General features: G+C 45.7%; 1 protein-coding gene across 5 annotated transcripts in view; it reads left to right on the forward strand.

Moving 5' to 3' along the window:
- Window positions 1-12,413: 12,413 nt before the first annotated feature.
- vit (vitrin) overlaps window positions 12,414-17,066 on the forward strand; it is a 98,592-nt gene continuing 93,939 nt past the window's right edge. For 4 of the 5 annotated variants that reach the window (XM_064924496.1, XM_064924498.1, XM_064924497.1 and 1 more), the window contains exon 1: window positions 12,415-12,628. The gene's annotated coding sequence lies outside the window, so the exon portion shown is untranslated. Of the gene's footprint in view, window positions 12,629-17,066 lie in introns of all 5 variants that reach the window. The other variant, XM_064924499.1, reaches the window with a different exon arrangement.

Here is a 17,066-nt window from a genome sequence, read left to right on the forward strand (position 1 = left end):
ATTTGTATATATCCATAAAAATTATCAATAGAAAACAGGTAAGACAATCTTTCCAGCCTAAGACAGTCTTTCCAGCCTCCGTATGAAATGATTGTGTTAGCTGTGTTGTTGGCTAGCTCCTCTGAACAACAGTGTCCAGACGAGAGAGCATATTTTCTAATCACGCCTCATTGGCTCATTGTTATGGTCGATCAGAAAGCAATGTCACTAGAAAACAGATTAAACAAATGCAGCTACTTTGTTGTTATTCTGTCTGCACTGTTTGACGTGACTGTAAATTAGCAGTAGTTGGCTGGCTAGCTGGCAAGGGATAAGAACGTTGCCCTCCAGTATGGCAATAGAATATTTAGAATGAACGACTGGGTCGCGTCCATAGATACAGAACAAGAAGACTTAAATACTGGCTCTGGCAACCGAACCGATAGGACGGACGAACATGCGGCTTGGGTAGCAACGCTAGATTTTGTGTCGGGACTATATATTTTGGAAGAATGAAATAGTATTAAGAAATTAATCAAAATAAAGTGTTTCATGAAAATATGTCAATCTAAATTATTTGATTATGTTGGTGAAACGTTGTATAACATAAATAATGCCCTCGAAGTCGGTGTTTGGAGGAGATATTGGCACGGACCAGCCAGGTCTACCCAGATACAGGTCTACCCAGATACAGGTCTACCCAGATACAGTCCTACCCAGATACAGGTCTACCCAGATACAGGTCTACTGAGATACAGGTCTACTCAGATAGAGGTCTACTCAGATACAGGTCTACCCAGATACAGGTCTACCCAGATACAGGTCTACTCAGATACAGGTCTACCCAGATACAGTCCTACCCAGATACAGGTCTACTCAGATACAGGTCTACCCAGATACAGGTCTACTCAGATACAGGTCTACCCAGATACAGGTCTACCCAGATACAGGTCTACCCAGATACAGGTCTACTCAGATACAGGTCTACTCAGATACAGGTCTACTCAGATACAGGTCTACTCAGATACAGGTCTACTCAGATACAAGTCTACTCAGATACAGGTCTACCCAGATACAGGTCTACTCAGATACAGGTCTACTCAGATACAGGTCTACTCAGATACAAGTCTACTCAGATACAGGTCTACCCAGATACAGGTCTACTACAGGTCTACCCACATACAGGTCTACTCAGATACAGGTCTACTCAGATACAGGTCTACCCAGATACAGGTCTACCCAGATACAAGTCTACTCAGATACAGGTCTACTCAGATACAGGTCTACCCAGATACAGGTCTACCCAGATACAGGTTTACTCAGATACAGGTCTACTACAGGTTTACTCAGATACAGGTCTACTACAGGTTTACTCAGATACAGGTCTACTACAGGTCTACCCTGATACAGGTCTACCCAGATACAAGTCTACTCAGATACAGGTCTACCCAGATACAAGTCTACTCAGATACAGGTCTACCCAGATACAGGTCTACTCAGATAGAGGCCTACTACAGGTCTACCCTGATACAGGTCTACCCAGATACAGGTCTACCCAGATACAGGTTTACTCAGATACAGGTCTACTACAGGTTTACTCAGATACAGGTCTACTACAGGTCTACCCTGATACAGGTCTACCCAGATACAGGTCTACTACAGGTCTACCCAGATACAGGTCTACCCAGATACAAGTCTACTCAGATACAGGTCTACTCAGATACAGGTCTACCCAGATACAGGTCTACCCAGATACAGGTTTACTCAGATACAGGTCTACTACAGGTTTACTCAGATACAGGTCTACTACAGGTTTACTCAGATACAGGTCTACTACAGGTCTACCCTGATACAGGTCTACCCAGATACAAGTCTACTCAGATACAGGTCTACCCAGATACAAGTCTACTCAGATACAGGTCTACCCAGATACAGGTCTACTCAGATAGAGGCCTACTACAGGTCTACCCTGATACAGGTCTACCCAGATACAGGTCTACCCAGATACAGGTTTACTCAGATACAGGTCTACTACAGGTTTACTCAGATACAGGTCTACTACAGGTCTACCCTGATACAGGTCTACCCAGATACAGGTCTACTACAGGTCTACCCAGATACAGGTCTACCCAGATACAGGTCTACCCAGATACAGGTCTACTCAGATACAGGTCTACCCAGATACAGGTCTACACAGATACAGGTCTACCCAGATACAGGTCTACCCAGATACAAGTCTACTCAGATACAGGTCTACTCAGATACAGGTCTACCCAGATACAGGTCTACCCAGATACAGGTCTACTCAGATACAGGTCTACCCAGATACAGGTCTACCCAGATACAGGTCTACCCAGATACAGGTCTACTACAGGTCTACTCTGATACAGGTCTACCCAGATACAGGTCTACTACAGGTCTAACCAGATACGGTTCTACTCAGATACAGGTCTACTCAGATACAGGTCTACTCAGATACAGGTCTGCCCAGATACAGGTCTACCCAGATACAGGTCTACCCAGATACAGGTCTACTCAGATACAGGTCTACTCAGATACAGGTCTACTACAGGTCTACCCTGATACAGGTCTACCCAGATACAGGTCTACTACAGGTCTACCCAGATACAGGTCTACCCAGATACAGGTCTACCCAGATACAGGTCTACCCAGATACCGGTCTACTCAGATACAGGTCTACCCAGATACAGGTCTACCCAGATACAGGTCTACCCAGATACAGGTCTACTCAGATACAGGTCTACTCAGATACAGGTCTACTCAGATACAGGTCTACCCAGATACAGGTCTACCCAGATACAGGTCTACTCAGATACAGGTCTACTACAGGTCTACTCACATACAGATTTACTCAGATACAGGTCTACTCACATACAGGTCTACTACAGGTCTAATCACATACAGATTTACTCAGATACAGGTCTACTCAGATACAGGTCTACCCAGATACAGGTCTATTCAGATATAGGTCTAGTACAGGTCTACTCACATACAGGTTAATTCAGATACAGGTCTACCCAAATACAGGGCTACCCAGATACAGGTTTACCCAGATACAGGTCTACCCAGATACAGGTCTACTCAGATACAGGTCTACTCAGATACAGGTTTACTCAGATACAGGTCTACTCACATACAGGTCTACTACAGGTCTACCCAGATACAGGTCTACCCAGATACAGGTCTACCCAGATACAGGTCTACTCACATACAGGTCTACCCAGATACAGGTCTACTCACATACAGGTCTACCCAGATACAGGTCTACTACAGGTCTACTCAGATACAGGTCTACCCAGATACAGGTCTACCCAGATACAGGTCTACTCAGATACAGGTCTACTACAGGTCTACTCAGATATAGGTCTACCCAGATACAGGTCTACCCAGATACAGGTCTACCCAGATACAGGTCTACTCAGATACAGGTCTACTCAGATAGAGGTCTACCCAGATACAGGTCTACCCCAGATACAGGTCTACCTTAGATACAGGTCTACCCAGATACAGGTCTACTCAGATACAGGTCTACCCAGATACAGGTCTACCCAGATACAGGTCTACTCAGATACAGGTCTACTCAGATAGAGGTCTACCCAGATACAGGTCTACTCAGATACAGGTCTACCCAGATACAGGTCTACTCAGATACAGGTCTACCTCAGATACAGGTCTACTCAGATACAGGTCTACCCAGATACAGGTCTACTCAGATAGAGGTCTACCCAGATACAGGTCTACTCAGATACAGGTCTACTCAGATACAGGTCTACCCAGATACAGGTTTACTCAGATACAGGTCTACTACAGGTTTACTCAGATACAGGTCTACTACAGGTTTACTCAGATACAGGTCTACCCAGATACAGGTCTACCCAGATACAGGTTTACTCAGATACAGGTCTACTACAGGTTTACTCAGATACAGGTCTACTACAGGTCTACCCAGATACAGGTCTACCCAGATACAGGTCTACTACAGGTTTACTCAGATACAGGTCTACTACAGGTCTACCCAGATACAGGTCTACCCAGATACAAGTCTACTCAGATACAGGTCTACCCAGATACAGGTCTACCCAGATACAGGTCTACTACAGGTCTACCCAGATACAGGTCTACCCAGATACAGGTCTACTACAGGTCTACCCAGATACAGGTCTACCCAGATACAGGTCTGCACAGATACAGGTCTACTCAGATACAGGTCTACTACAGGTCTACTCAGATACAGGTCTACTCAGATACAGGTCTACTCAGATACAGGTCTACTCAGATACAGGTCTACTACAGGTCTACTCTGATACAGGTCTACTCAGATACAGGTCTACTCAGATACAGGTCTGCACAGATACAGGTCTACCCAGATACAGGTCTACTCAGATACAGGTCTACTACAGGTCTACTCTGATACAGGTCTACCCAGATACAGGTCTACTACAGGTCTAACCAGATACGGTTCTACTCAGATACAGGTCTACTCAGATACAGGTCTACTCAGATACAGGTCTGCCCAGATACAGGTCTACCCAGATACAGGTCTACCCAGATACAGGTCTACTCAGATACAGGTCTACTCAGATACAGGTCTACTACAGGTCTACCCTGATACAGGTCTACCCAGATACAGGTCTACTACAGGTCTACCCAGATACAGGTCTACCCAGATACAGGTCTACCCAGATACAGGTCTACCCAGATACCGGTCTACTCAGATACAGGTCTACCCAGATACAGGTCAACCCAGATACAGGTCTACCCAGATACAGGTCTACCCAGATACAGGTCTACTCAGATACAGGTCTACTCAGATACAGGTCTACTCAGATACAGGTCTACCCAGATACAGGTCTACCCAGATACAGGTCTACTCAGATACAGGTCTACTCAGATACAGGTCTACTACAGGTCTACTCACATACAGATTTACTCAGATACAGGTCTACTCACATACAGGTCTACTACAGGTCTACTCACATACAGATTTACTCAGATACAGGTCTACTCAGATACAGGTCTACCCAGATACAGGTCTATTCAGATATAGGTCTAGTACAGGTCTACTCACATACAGGTTAATTCAGATACAGGTCTACCCAAATACAGGGCTACCCAGATACAGGTTTACCCAGATACAGGTCTACCCAGATACAGGTCTACTCAGATACAGGTCTACTCAGATACAGGTTTACTCAGATACAGGTCTACTCACATACAGGTCTACTACAGGTCTACCCAGATAGAGGTCTACCCAGATACAGGTCTACCCAGATACAGGTCTACTCACATACAGGTCTACCCAGATACAGGTCTACTCACATACAGGTCTACTCAGATACAAGTCTACCCAGATACAGGTCTACCCAGATACAGGTCTACTCAGATACAGGTCTACTACAGGTCTACTCAGATATAGGTCTACCCAGATACAGGTCTACCCAGATACAGGTCTACCCAGATACAGGTCTACTCAGATACAGGTCTACTCAGATAGAGGTCTACCCAGATACAGGTCTACCCCAGATACAGGTCTACCTTAGATACAGGTCTACCCAGATACAGGTCTACTCAGATACAGGTCTACCCAGATACAGGTCTACTCAGATAGAGGTCTACCCAGATACAGGTCTACTCAGATACAGGTCTACCCAGATACAGGTCTACTCAGATACAGGTCTACCTCAGATACAGGTCTACTCAGATACAGGTCTACCCAGATACAGGTCTACTCAGATAGAGGTCTACCCAGATACAGGTCTACTCAGATACAGGTCTACTCAGATACAGGTCTACCCAGATACAGGTTTACTCAGATACAGGTCTACTACAGGTTTACTCAGATACAGGTCTACTACAGGTTTACTCAGATACAGGTCTACCCAGATACAGGTCTACCCAGATACAGGTTTACTCAGATACAGGTCTACTACAGGTTTACTCAGATACAGGTCTACTACAGGTCTACCCAGATACAGGTCTACCCAGATACAGGTCTACTACAGGTTTACTCAGATACAGGTCTACTACAGGTTTACTCAGATACAGGTCTACTACAGGTCTACCCTGATACAGGTCTACCCAGATACAAGTCTACTCAGATACAGGTCTACCCAGATACAAGTCTACTCAGATACAGGTCTACCCAGATACAGGTCTACTCAGATAGAGGCCTACTACAGGTCTACCCTGATACAGGTCTACCCAGATACAGGTCTACCCAGATACAGGTTTACTCAGATACAGGTCTACTACAGGTTTACTCAGATACAGGTCTACTACAGGTCTACCCTGATACAGGTCTACCCAGATACAGGTCTACTACAGGTCTACCCAGATACAGGTCTACCCAGATACAGGTCTGCACAGATACAGGTCTACTCAGATACAGGTCTACTACAGGTCTACTCAGATACAGGTCTACTCAGATACAGGTCTACTCAGATACAGGTCTACTCAGATACAGGTCTACTACAGGTCTACTCTGATACAGGTCTACTCAGATACAGGTCTACTCAGATACAGGTCTGCACAGATACAGGTCTACCCAGATACAGGTCTACTCAGATACAGGTCTACTACAGGTCTACTCTGATACAGGTCTACCCAGATACAGGTCTACTACAGGTCTAACCAGATACGGTTCTACTCAGATACAGGTCTACTCAGATACAGGTCTACTCAGATACAGGTCTGCCCAGATACAGGTCTACCCAGATACAGGTCTACCCAGATACAGGTCTACTCAGATACAGGTCTACTCAGATACAGGTCTACTACAGGTCTACCCTGATACAGGTCTACCCAGATACAGGTCTACTACAGGTCTACCCAGATACAGGTCTACCCAGATACAGGTCTACCCAGATACAGGTCTACCCAGATACCGGTCTACTCAGATACAGGTCTACCCAGATACAGGTCTACCCAGATACAGGTCTACGCAGATACAGGTCTACTCAGATACAGGTCTACTCAGATACAGGTCTACTACAGGTCTACTCACATACAGATTTACTCAGATACAGGTCTACTCACATACAGGTCTACTACAGGTCTACTCACATACAGATTTACTCAGATACAGGTCTACTCAGATACAGGTCTACCCAGATACAGGTCTATTCAGATATAGGTCTAGTACAGGTCTACTCACATACAGGTTAATTCAGATACAGGTCTACCCAAATACAGGGCTACCCAGATACAGGTTTACCCAGATACAGGTCTACCCAGATACAGGTCTACTCAGATACAGGTCTACTCAGATACAGGTTTACTCAGATACAGGTCTACTCACATACAGGTCTACTACAGGTCTACCCAGATACAGGTCTACCCAGATACAGGTCTACCCAGATACAGGTCTACTCAGATACAGGTCTACCCAGATACAGGTCTACCCAGATACAGGTCTACTCACATACAGGTCTACCCAGATACAGGTCTACTCACATACAGGTCTACTCAGATACAGGTCTACTCAGATACAGGTCTACCCAGATACAGGTCTACCCAGATACAGGTCTACTCAGATACAGGTCTACTACAGGTCTACTCAGATACAGGTCTACCCAGATACAGGTCTACCCAGATACAGGTCTACCCAGATACAGGTCTACTCAGATACAGGTCTACCCAGATACAAGTCTACTCAGATACAGGTCTACCCAGATACAGGTCTACTCAGATACAGGTCTACTCAGATAGAGGTAATATAATAATAATAATATATCCCATTTAGCAGACGCTTTTGTCCAAAGCGACTTACAAGTCGGCTGGGGCCACTACTTTTACATATGGGTGGCCCCAGTGGGAATCGAACCCACGACGCTTGGCGTTGCAAGCGCCATGCTCTACCGACTGAGCCACACAGGACTCTGTGTCTACCCAGATACAGGTCTACCTCAGATACAGGTCTACCCAGATACAGGTCTACTCAGATACAGGTCTACTCAGATACAGGTCTACCTCAGATACAGGTCTACTCAGATACAGGTCTACCCAGATACAGGTCTACTCAGATAGAGGTCTACCCAGATACAGGTCTACTCAGATACAGGTCTACTCAGATACAGGTCTACCCAGATACAGGTCTACTCAGATAGAGGTCTACCCAGATACAGGTCTACTCAGATACAGGTCTACTCAGATACAGGTCTACTCAGATACAGGTCTACCCAGATACAGGTCTACTCAGATACAGGTCTACTCAGATACAGGTCTACCCAGATACAGGTCTACCCAGATACAGGTCTACTACAGGTCTACTCAGATACAGGTCTACCCAGATACAGGTCTACTCAGATACAGGTCTACTCAGATACAGGTCTACCCAGATACAGGTCTACCCAGATACAGGTCTACTACAGGTCTACCCAGATACAGGTCTAGTACAGGTCTACTCAGATACAGGTCTACCCAGATACAGGTCTACTACAGGTTTACTCAGATACAGGTCTACTACAGGTCTACTCAGATACAGGTCTACTCAGATACAGGTCTACCCAGATACAGGTCTACTACAGGTCTACTCAGATACAGGTCTACCCAGATACAGGTCTACTCAGATACAGGTCTACTCAGATACAGGTCTACCCAGATACAGGTCTACTCAGATACAGGTCTAACAAGATACAGCTATGAATAACTCCACTATTGAGAAGGAGAAACAGCCACGTTGTGCAAGGCTAAACGGTTTTCAGTGAAGGATGGAAGGAGATTATGTTTCTGAACTGTCATAATTCACCCTTTAGTTTCCCATTGGGGAGTTTATTATAAGTTGGACAGACGGCACTGGCACAGCCTGTGGCTGAGTCCCAAATGGCACACTATTCCCTATGAGCCCTGGTCAACAGTAGTGCACTATGAAGGGAGCCATTTGGGATTCATTCTGTAATGTAATGGTCCATGGTGCCGGTTGAGGAGTTTTCTGAGAGAGCAATGAACCTTCTGGGTGAAATGGCATCCACTTTTCTGGCTAAATTAACGGGCAATTACTTACACAAGCCGTGTGTGTGTGTGTGTGTGTGTGTGTGTGTGTGTGTGTGTGTGTGTGTGTGTGTGTGTGTGTGTGTGTGTCTGTCTGTCTGTCTGTCTGTCTGTCTGTCTGTCTGTCTGTCTGTCTGTCTGTTGGTCTGTCTGTCTGTCTGTCTGTCTGTCTGTCTGTTGGTCTGTCTGTCTGTCTGTCTGTCTGCACATCTGGATGGACTCTGTGTTAGATTAGTGTAAATTAGAATAGAATAGATACTTCATTCAGTCTAGTCAGTAATTGTTTCATCATGCGTGCCATGGTTCCCATTGTATTGTATACCCAGGGATAAGACCCAGAGGAAACAGTGGAATGTAACAGAGGTTGCATCCTAAATTACACCTCGTCCCTATGTAGTGCACTACTTTTGACCAGGGACCTATGGGTAAATAGGGTGCCACTTGGGACACAGTCAGAGACTGGTCTGTTTCTGGTGTGTTTCCCAAACAGGTGATGATTGGTTTATTTGTTGCCTTAGTGACAGGGGAGGAGTGATTGTCCTCCCTGCCTTGGTGTGACTGTACACACCTACATGGCAGGCTTTACTGGGGGCGAGAGGCCTACAGTCAACGGAGATGTCCAGTCCATGTAATAACTTTGATCCTTATGCTATCAGACTGACAGAGAACCTCATTCAACTCTGACCTATAGACCATATGCCATAGGAATGCAGATTTATACATTTTTAGTTTTTATTTAACGAGAACAAATTCTTATTTACAATGACAGCCTAGTGGGGAACAGTGGGTTACCTGCCTTGTTCAGGGGCAGAACGACAGATTTTTACCTTGTCAGCTCAGGGATTTGATCCAGCAACCTTTCGAGTAACTGGCCCAACACACTAAGCTACCTGCCACCCCAAATGCAGCAGTGTTTTTAAAAGAATAGGATAGTGATTATAGGCCGCCCGCAGGTCTAATGCAGGACGACCGCAGGTCTACCGTAGGTCTACCGCAGGTCTACCGCAGGTCTACCGTAGGTCTACCGCAGGTCTACCGCAGGACTACCGCAGGTCTACCGCAGGTCTACCGCAGGACGACCGCAGCTCTACCGCAGGTCTACCGCAGGTCTACCGCAGGACGACCGCAGCTCTACCGTAGGTCTACCGCAGGACGACCGCAGGTCTACCGTAGGTCTACTGCAGCTCTACCGCAGGTCTACCGCAGGTCTACCGCAGGACGACCGCAGCTCTACCGTAGGTCTACTGCAGCTCTACCGTAGGTCTACCGCAGGTCTACCGCAGGTCTACTGCAGCTCTACCGCAGGTCTACCGCAGGCCTACCGCAGGTCTACCGCAGGCCTACCGCAGGTCTACCGCAGGTCTACCGTAGGTCTACCGCAGGTCTACCGCAGGTCTACCGCAGGACGACCGCAGCTCTACCGTAGGTCTACTGCAGCTCTACCGTAGGTCTACCGCAGGTCTACCGCAGGTCTACCGCAGCTCTACCGCAGGTCTACCGCAGGCCTACCGCAGGTCTACCGCAGGTCTACCGCAGGACGACCGCAGCTCTACCGTAGGTCTACCGCAGGACGACCGCAGGTCTACCGTAGGTCTACTGCAGCTCTACCGCAGGTCTACCGCAGGTCTACCGCAGGACGACCGCAGCTCTACCGTAGGTCTACTGCAGCTCTACCGTAGGTCTACCGCAGGTCTACCGCAGGTCTACTGCAGCTCTACCGCAGGTCTACCGCAGGCCTACCGCAGGTCTACCGCAGGCCTACCGCAGGTCTACCGCAGGTCTACCGTAGGTCTACCGCAGGTCTACCGCAGGTCTACCGCAGGACGACCGCAGCTCTACCGTAGGTCTACTGCAGCTCTACCGTAGGTCTACCGCAGGTCTACCGCAGGTCTACCGCAGGTCTACCGCAGCTCTACCGCAGGTCTACCGCAGGCCTACCGCAGGTCTACCGCAGGTCTACCGTAGGTCTACCGCAGTTCTACCGCAGGTCTACCGTAGGTCTACCGCAGTTCTACCGCAGGTCTACCGTAGGTCTACCGCAGGTCTACCGCAGGCCTACCGCAGGTCTACCGCAGGTCTACCGTAGGTCTACCGTAGGTCTACCGCAGGTCTACCGTAGGTCTACCGTAGGTCTACCGCAGTTCTACCGCAGGCCTACCGCAGGTCTACCGTAGGTCTACCGCAGGTCTACCGCAGGCCTACCGCAGGTCTACCGTAGGTCTACCGCAGGTCTACCGCAGGTCTACCGCAGGCCTACCGCAGGTCTACCGCAGGTCTACCGTAGGTCTACCGAAGTTCTACCGCAGGCCTACCGTAGGCCTACCGTAGGTCTACCGCAGTTCTACCGCAGGTCTACCGCAGGTCTACCGTAGGTCTACCGTAGGTCTACCGCAGTTCTACCGCAGGTCTACCGCAGGTCTACCGTAGGTCTACCGCAGGTCTACCGCAGTTCTACCGCAGGTCTACCGCAGGTCTACCGCAGGTCTACCGTAGGTCTACAGCAGGTCTGCTGTAGGCCTACTGTAGGTCTACCTCAGGACGACTGCAGGTCTACCGTAGGTCTACCGTAGGTCTACCGTAGGTCTACCGTAGGTCTACCGCAGTTCTACCGCAGGTCTACCGTAGGTCTACTGAAGGAAGACCGCAGGTCTACCGTAGGTCTACTGAAGGACGACCGCAGGTCTACCGTAGGGCGGCAGGTAGCCTAGTGGTTAGAGGGTTGAACTAGTAACCGAACGGTTGCAAGATTGAATCCCTGAGCTGGCGGTGTACAAGTCCTCGGCTGTCATTGAAAATAATAATTTGTTCTTAACTGACTTGTCTAGTTAAATAAAAATAAATATAAGGTATATTGTACATAACTTAGACAGCACAGAATTTGGTGTATTGATTTGATTTGATTAGTCATCAAATAGTGTTTGATGAAAAGAGTCTTAAAGACACGTCCATTGTGCGTCAATATCTCATTTCCTCCTTTAAATTGGAGAGGGAAAAATCTAATCAAAATGGCAGGCAGTCTCAACACACACGCACACACTGTCTGGCTTATATAACTCAGATAACACAGACTGACTCATAGTGTTTGATGAAAAAACGCTAATTAAATTAAATCCGTTTCAATTAATCAATCTTAGAGCTTCCATATCTCATTTCGAAAAATGTCCTCCTAAAAAACGCTGCTTTCAGAATAAGAATGTTTCGGTTAGAATGTAGCCGTCTGTTTGCCATAACTAGCAGGCAGCATCCTGCCTCTCTCTCCATAGCCTTCTCTGCTTAGACTATTGCACTTGAATTCTGTTTAAAGGCATTTTTGTTCCGCTCCGACTCTGCTAACATCCCAAATGGCGCCCTATATATCGTGCATAGGGAATAGGGTGCATTTGGGACGTACGCTAGGAGTGGGACGGGCGAAGTGGGGGTAATACTTTGGTCCCAGTCTCCACTTTTAATTCGCGCTCCCACACAACTCCGGGTGATGCAGACCTAACTGGGAATCTAGACCGACTGGCCGGGAAGACACACGAGCACCACATTCATGACCGACTTTTTGGATTGTAATATCAATAAACCGTGGAAGATTGAGGGAAAATTGAAGAAAAACTTGGAATCTAATCTGAGTATTTTTCCGTCTTGTTTCCAGGTAGGTTTACCTTGGTTTTACGCAGTGGGTGATTAGAATAATTTACATTATTTGACCGGGGACAGAGCGTCTTCTCCGCTCTCTGTGCTATGCGTCTCAAGTAGTTATCTGGGCTGTACGGTTACTGCATATCATACGCATAATGTTTTATAGAGGACATAATACCTGTATATTTCTCAGAGATGTGCGGACTTGAAAAGCGAATATTGAATTTTAGATTTCCTAACTTTTTTTGTTGCGGTAGTAGGCTAGATTTATAGACCCGTGTCCCGACAGACTTACAGCTGCAGCGCGAACAACCAGCACGGACTTGAACCAGTAGCCCTGAGCTATCCTGAGTGGCAGAGCTATCCATACCCACTTCGCTGCACGGGTTTTTTCCAGTTGGGAAGCGCAGTTTCGCGCACCCCTCCCCCTACAGTCCCAAATCCAAATGAAGTTCGGAGCCGCTGAACACGTAGATGAAAGTGTGACCATGGCCTCACACACCTCCGGTGATGCGATAACGGACTTTTTGATTCTTTGACATCTGTTCTTTGTCATCTAGTGTCTTAGAAAATAAGGTTCCGTTTTATATTCTAGGGAGAACCCTTTTTGGTTCCACGTAGAACCCTTTGGGATTCCATGCAGATCCCTCTGTAGAAAACGTCCTACATGAATCCCAAAAGGGTTCTACCTGGAACCAAAACTGGTTCTTCAAACGGTTCTCCTATGGGGACAGGCAGATAACCCTTTTAGGTTCTAGATAGATCCTTTTTCTGTCAACGGACTAGGAAAACTTGGATTCAGTTTTGAATTGACTGATCCTGTCATCACATTTGGTGTTATAAACAGTCGGATATGATTCAGATTGCAAGGTCTGTTTTATGATTCAGTCAGATATGATTCAGATTGCAAGGTCTGTTTTATGATTCAGTCAGATGTGATTCAGATTGCAAGGTCTGTTTTATGATTCAGTCAGATAGGATTCAGATTGCAAGGTCTGTTTTATGATTCAGTCAGATAGGATTCAGATTGCAAGGTCTGTTTTATGATTCAGTCAGATATGATTCAGATTGCATGTTCTGTTTTATGATTCAGTCAGATATGATTCAGACATTTGTGTCTGTTGATTATGAATCCCAGGTAGTCTAGACTCTATAGACTCTATTTATCCATGCAGTCTGTCCAGCAATCGGGTGTCGGGTCTGACTTGCATTGAAGACGGAGCCAGTAAATATCTCTCCTCTGCCCCGTTGAGACTGAGGGAACGACTGTTTCTTTATTGAGAGCAGCACATGTAGCCTGGTCCTCGATCTGTTTGTGCGGTCTTGCCATACTGCCATGATAATGACCATATACGTCCGCGAGACAACACAACACAGACCTGGGACCTGTCGAAAGCACACAGGATGAATTACTTTAAAGGTGGACTCGGCGATATGACATAGAAAGCAGGAAACAGCATAGTGGGTCAATTTCCATAACAACTAAGAGCGCAGAAGCGCGAGGCTCATCTGTTCTGCTCCCGTGGCTACTACATGCACAGATAATGTGTGTGACTGTGTGAAAGCTACGTTTTGCATCTCACTCATCTCAATATCTCCGGTGCTGCTCGTGGCGACATCATTTCCCTGAGTCTACCTTCAAATACAACAGAGCAAAGCTGATATATTAAACTCATCATCACCAGAGCAGAGATATTAAACTCTCATCACCAGAGCAGTGATATTAAACTCTCATCACCAGAGCAGTGATATTAAACTCTCATCACCAGAGCAGAGATATTAAACCCTCATCACCAGAGCAGTGATATTAAACTCTCATCACCAGAGCAGTGATATTAAACTCTCATCACCAGAGCAGTGATATTAAACTCTCATCACCAGAGCAGTGATATTAAACTCTCATCACCAGAACAGTGATATTAAACTCATCATCACCAGAGCAGAGATATTAAACTCTCATCACCAGAGCAGTGATATTAAACTCTCATCACCAGAGCAGTGATATTAAACTCTCATCACCAGAGCAGAGATATTAAACTCTCATCACCAGAGCAGTGATATTAAACTCTCATCACCAGAGCAGTGATATTAAACTCTCATCAACAGAACAGTGATATTAAACTCTCATCACCAGCGCAGTGATATTAAACTCTCATCACCAGAGCAGTGATATTAAACTCTCATCACCAGAACAGTGATATTAAACTCTCATCACCAGAACAGAGATATTAAACCCTCATCACCAGAGCAGTGATATTAAACTCTCATCACCAGAGCAGTGATATTAAACTCTCATCACCAGAGCAGTGATATTAAACTCTCATCAACAGAACAGAGATATTAAACTCTCATCACCAGAGCAGTGATATTAAACTCTCATCAACAGAACAGAGATATTAAACTCTCATCACCAGAGCAGTGATATTAAACTCTCATCAACAGAACAGAGATATTAAACTCTCATCACCAGAGCAGTGATATTAAACTCTCATCAACAGAACAGAGATATTAAACTCTCATCACCAGAGCAGTGATATTAAACTCTCATCACCAGAGCAGTGATATTAAACTCTCATCACCAGAACAGAGATATTAAACTCTCATCACCAGAGCAGTGATATTAAACTCTCATCAACAGAACAGAGATATTAAACTCTCATCACCAGAGCAGTGATATTAAACTCTCATCAACAGAACAGAGATATTAAACTCTCATCACCAGAGCAGTGATATTAAACTCTCATCACCAGAGCAGTGATATTAAACTCTCATCACCAGAACAGAGATATTAAACTCTCATCACCAGAGCAGTGATATTAAACTCTCATCACCAGAACAGTGATATTAAACTCTCATCACCAGAACAGAGATATTAAACCCTCATCACCAGAGCAGTGATATTAAATGCACCAGACTTCATCAGGAAGTGACCTTGTAGATACATGTTGTTGATGTTTCCTGCTCCTCAGATCCCAGCTCTTTGTTGTGTTTTATGTGACACAACCTGGCAGATATATGCCAACATACCTACCAACACTTCCAGGTACTTCCAATCCATCCACAGGATTCATTCTTTCTAGTTCGTCTTTTAAATATCTTCTATTGAATCATTTTTCAAAACTGTATTGTGTTTATAGTCCCATGTTGATCAGTGACATGCGAGGAGGTCGGAGGCTGGGTATGCACTGCTAAGCCAGATTTACTCCCCAAAAAACCTTGATGAAGCCCCAGTCCACCATACAACAGACAGCTCCAACAACCAGAGCCAGAGTGACTTAGGCGATCAACTGAAACTGACAAACACATTTCACCAACTGTAAATGCCAATGTAGCCAAAGATACACAAGCGATAGTCTCCGATGGCTGCATATTTCATATCATCCATCACAACGACACACTGCTCACCTCAGCAGTAGACCGATGTAGCATCGACAGTTGCAACTGACAGGTGGCAAACCAAACTCCACCATCAGCCTCATGGTCACCAAACTCCACCATCAGCCTCATGGTCACCAAAAAACACCAGTAGCCTCATGGTCACCAAAAAACACCAGTAGCCTCATGGTCACCAAAAAACACCATCAACCTCATGGTCACCAAAAAACACCAGTAGCCTCATGGTCACCAAAAAACACCATCAACCTCATGGTCACCAAAAAACACCATCAGCCTCATTTCTGCAGAAATGTTTTGGTACCCTTCCCCAGATTAGTGCCTCGACACATTCCTGTCTTTGAGCTCTGTGGACAATTCCTTTGACATCATGGCTTGGTTTTTTCTCTGTCAACCGTGGGACCTTATATAGACAGGTGTGTGCCTTTCCAAATCATGTCCAATCAATTGAATTTACCACAGGTGGACTCAAATCAAGTTGTAGAATCATCATAACGATGATCAATGGAAACAGGATGCACCGGAGATCAATTTTGTGCAAAGAGTTTGAAAACGTATGTTTTTTAAAATTATTAATACATTTGCAAAATTTTCAAAAAAATATGTTTTCACTTTGTTATTATGGAGTATTGTTGTTTAGATTGCTGAATTATTTTATTTATTTGATCCATTTTAGAGTAAAGCTGTAACGTAACAAAATGTGGAAAAAGTCAAGGGGTCTGAATACTTTCCGAAGGCACTTTATATACTGAATAAAATATAAACGCAACATGTAAAGCGTTGGTCCCATGTTTCATGAGCTGAAATAAAGAATCGCATAACTGTTCCATAGGCACCAAAAGCTTATTTTCTCTCAGAATTCATTTGTTTATATCCCTACTAGGGAGCATTTCTCCTTTGCCAAGATAAAGCCTCCACCTGACAGGTGCGGCATGTCAAGAAGCTGGTTAAACGGCATGATCATTACACAGATGCACCTTGTGCTGGGGACATTAAATGCCACTCTAAAATTTGCAGTGTTGTCACACAACACAATGCCACAGATGTCTCAAGTTTTG

Source organism: Oncorhynchus masou, chromosome 18 (genome assembly GCF_036934945.1).
Source record: "Oncorhynchus masou masou isolate Uvic2021 chromosome 18, UVic_Omas_1.1, whole genome shotgun sequence".
NCBI classification, from domain to species: domain Eukaryota; kingdom Metazoa; phylum Chordata; class Actinopteri; order Salmoniformes; family Salmonidae; genus Oncorhynchus; species Oncorhynchus masou.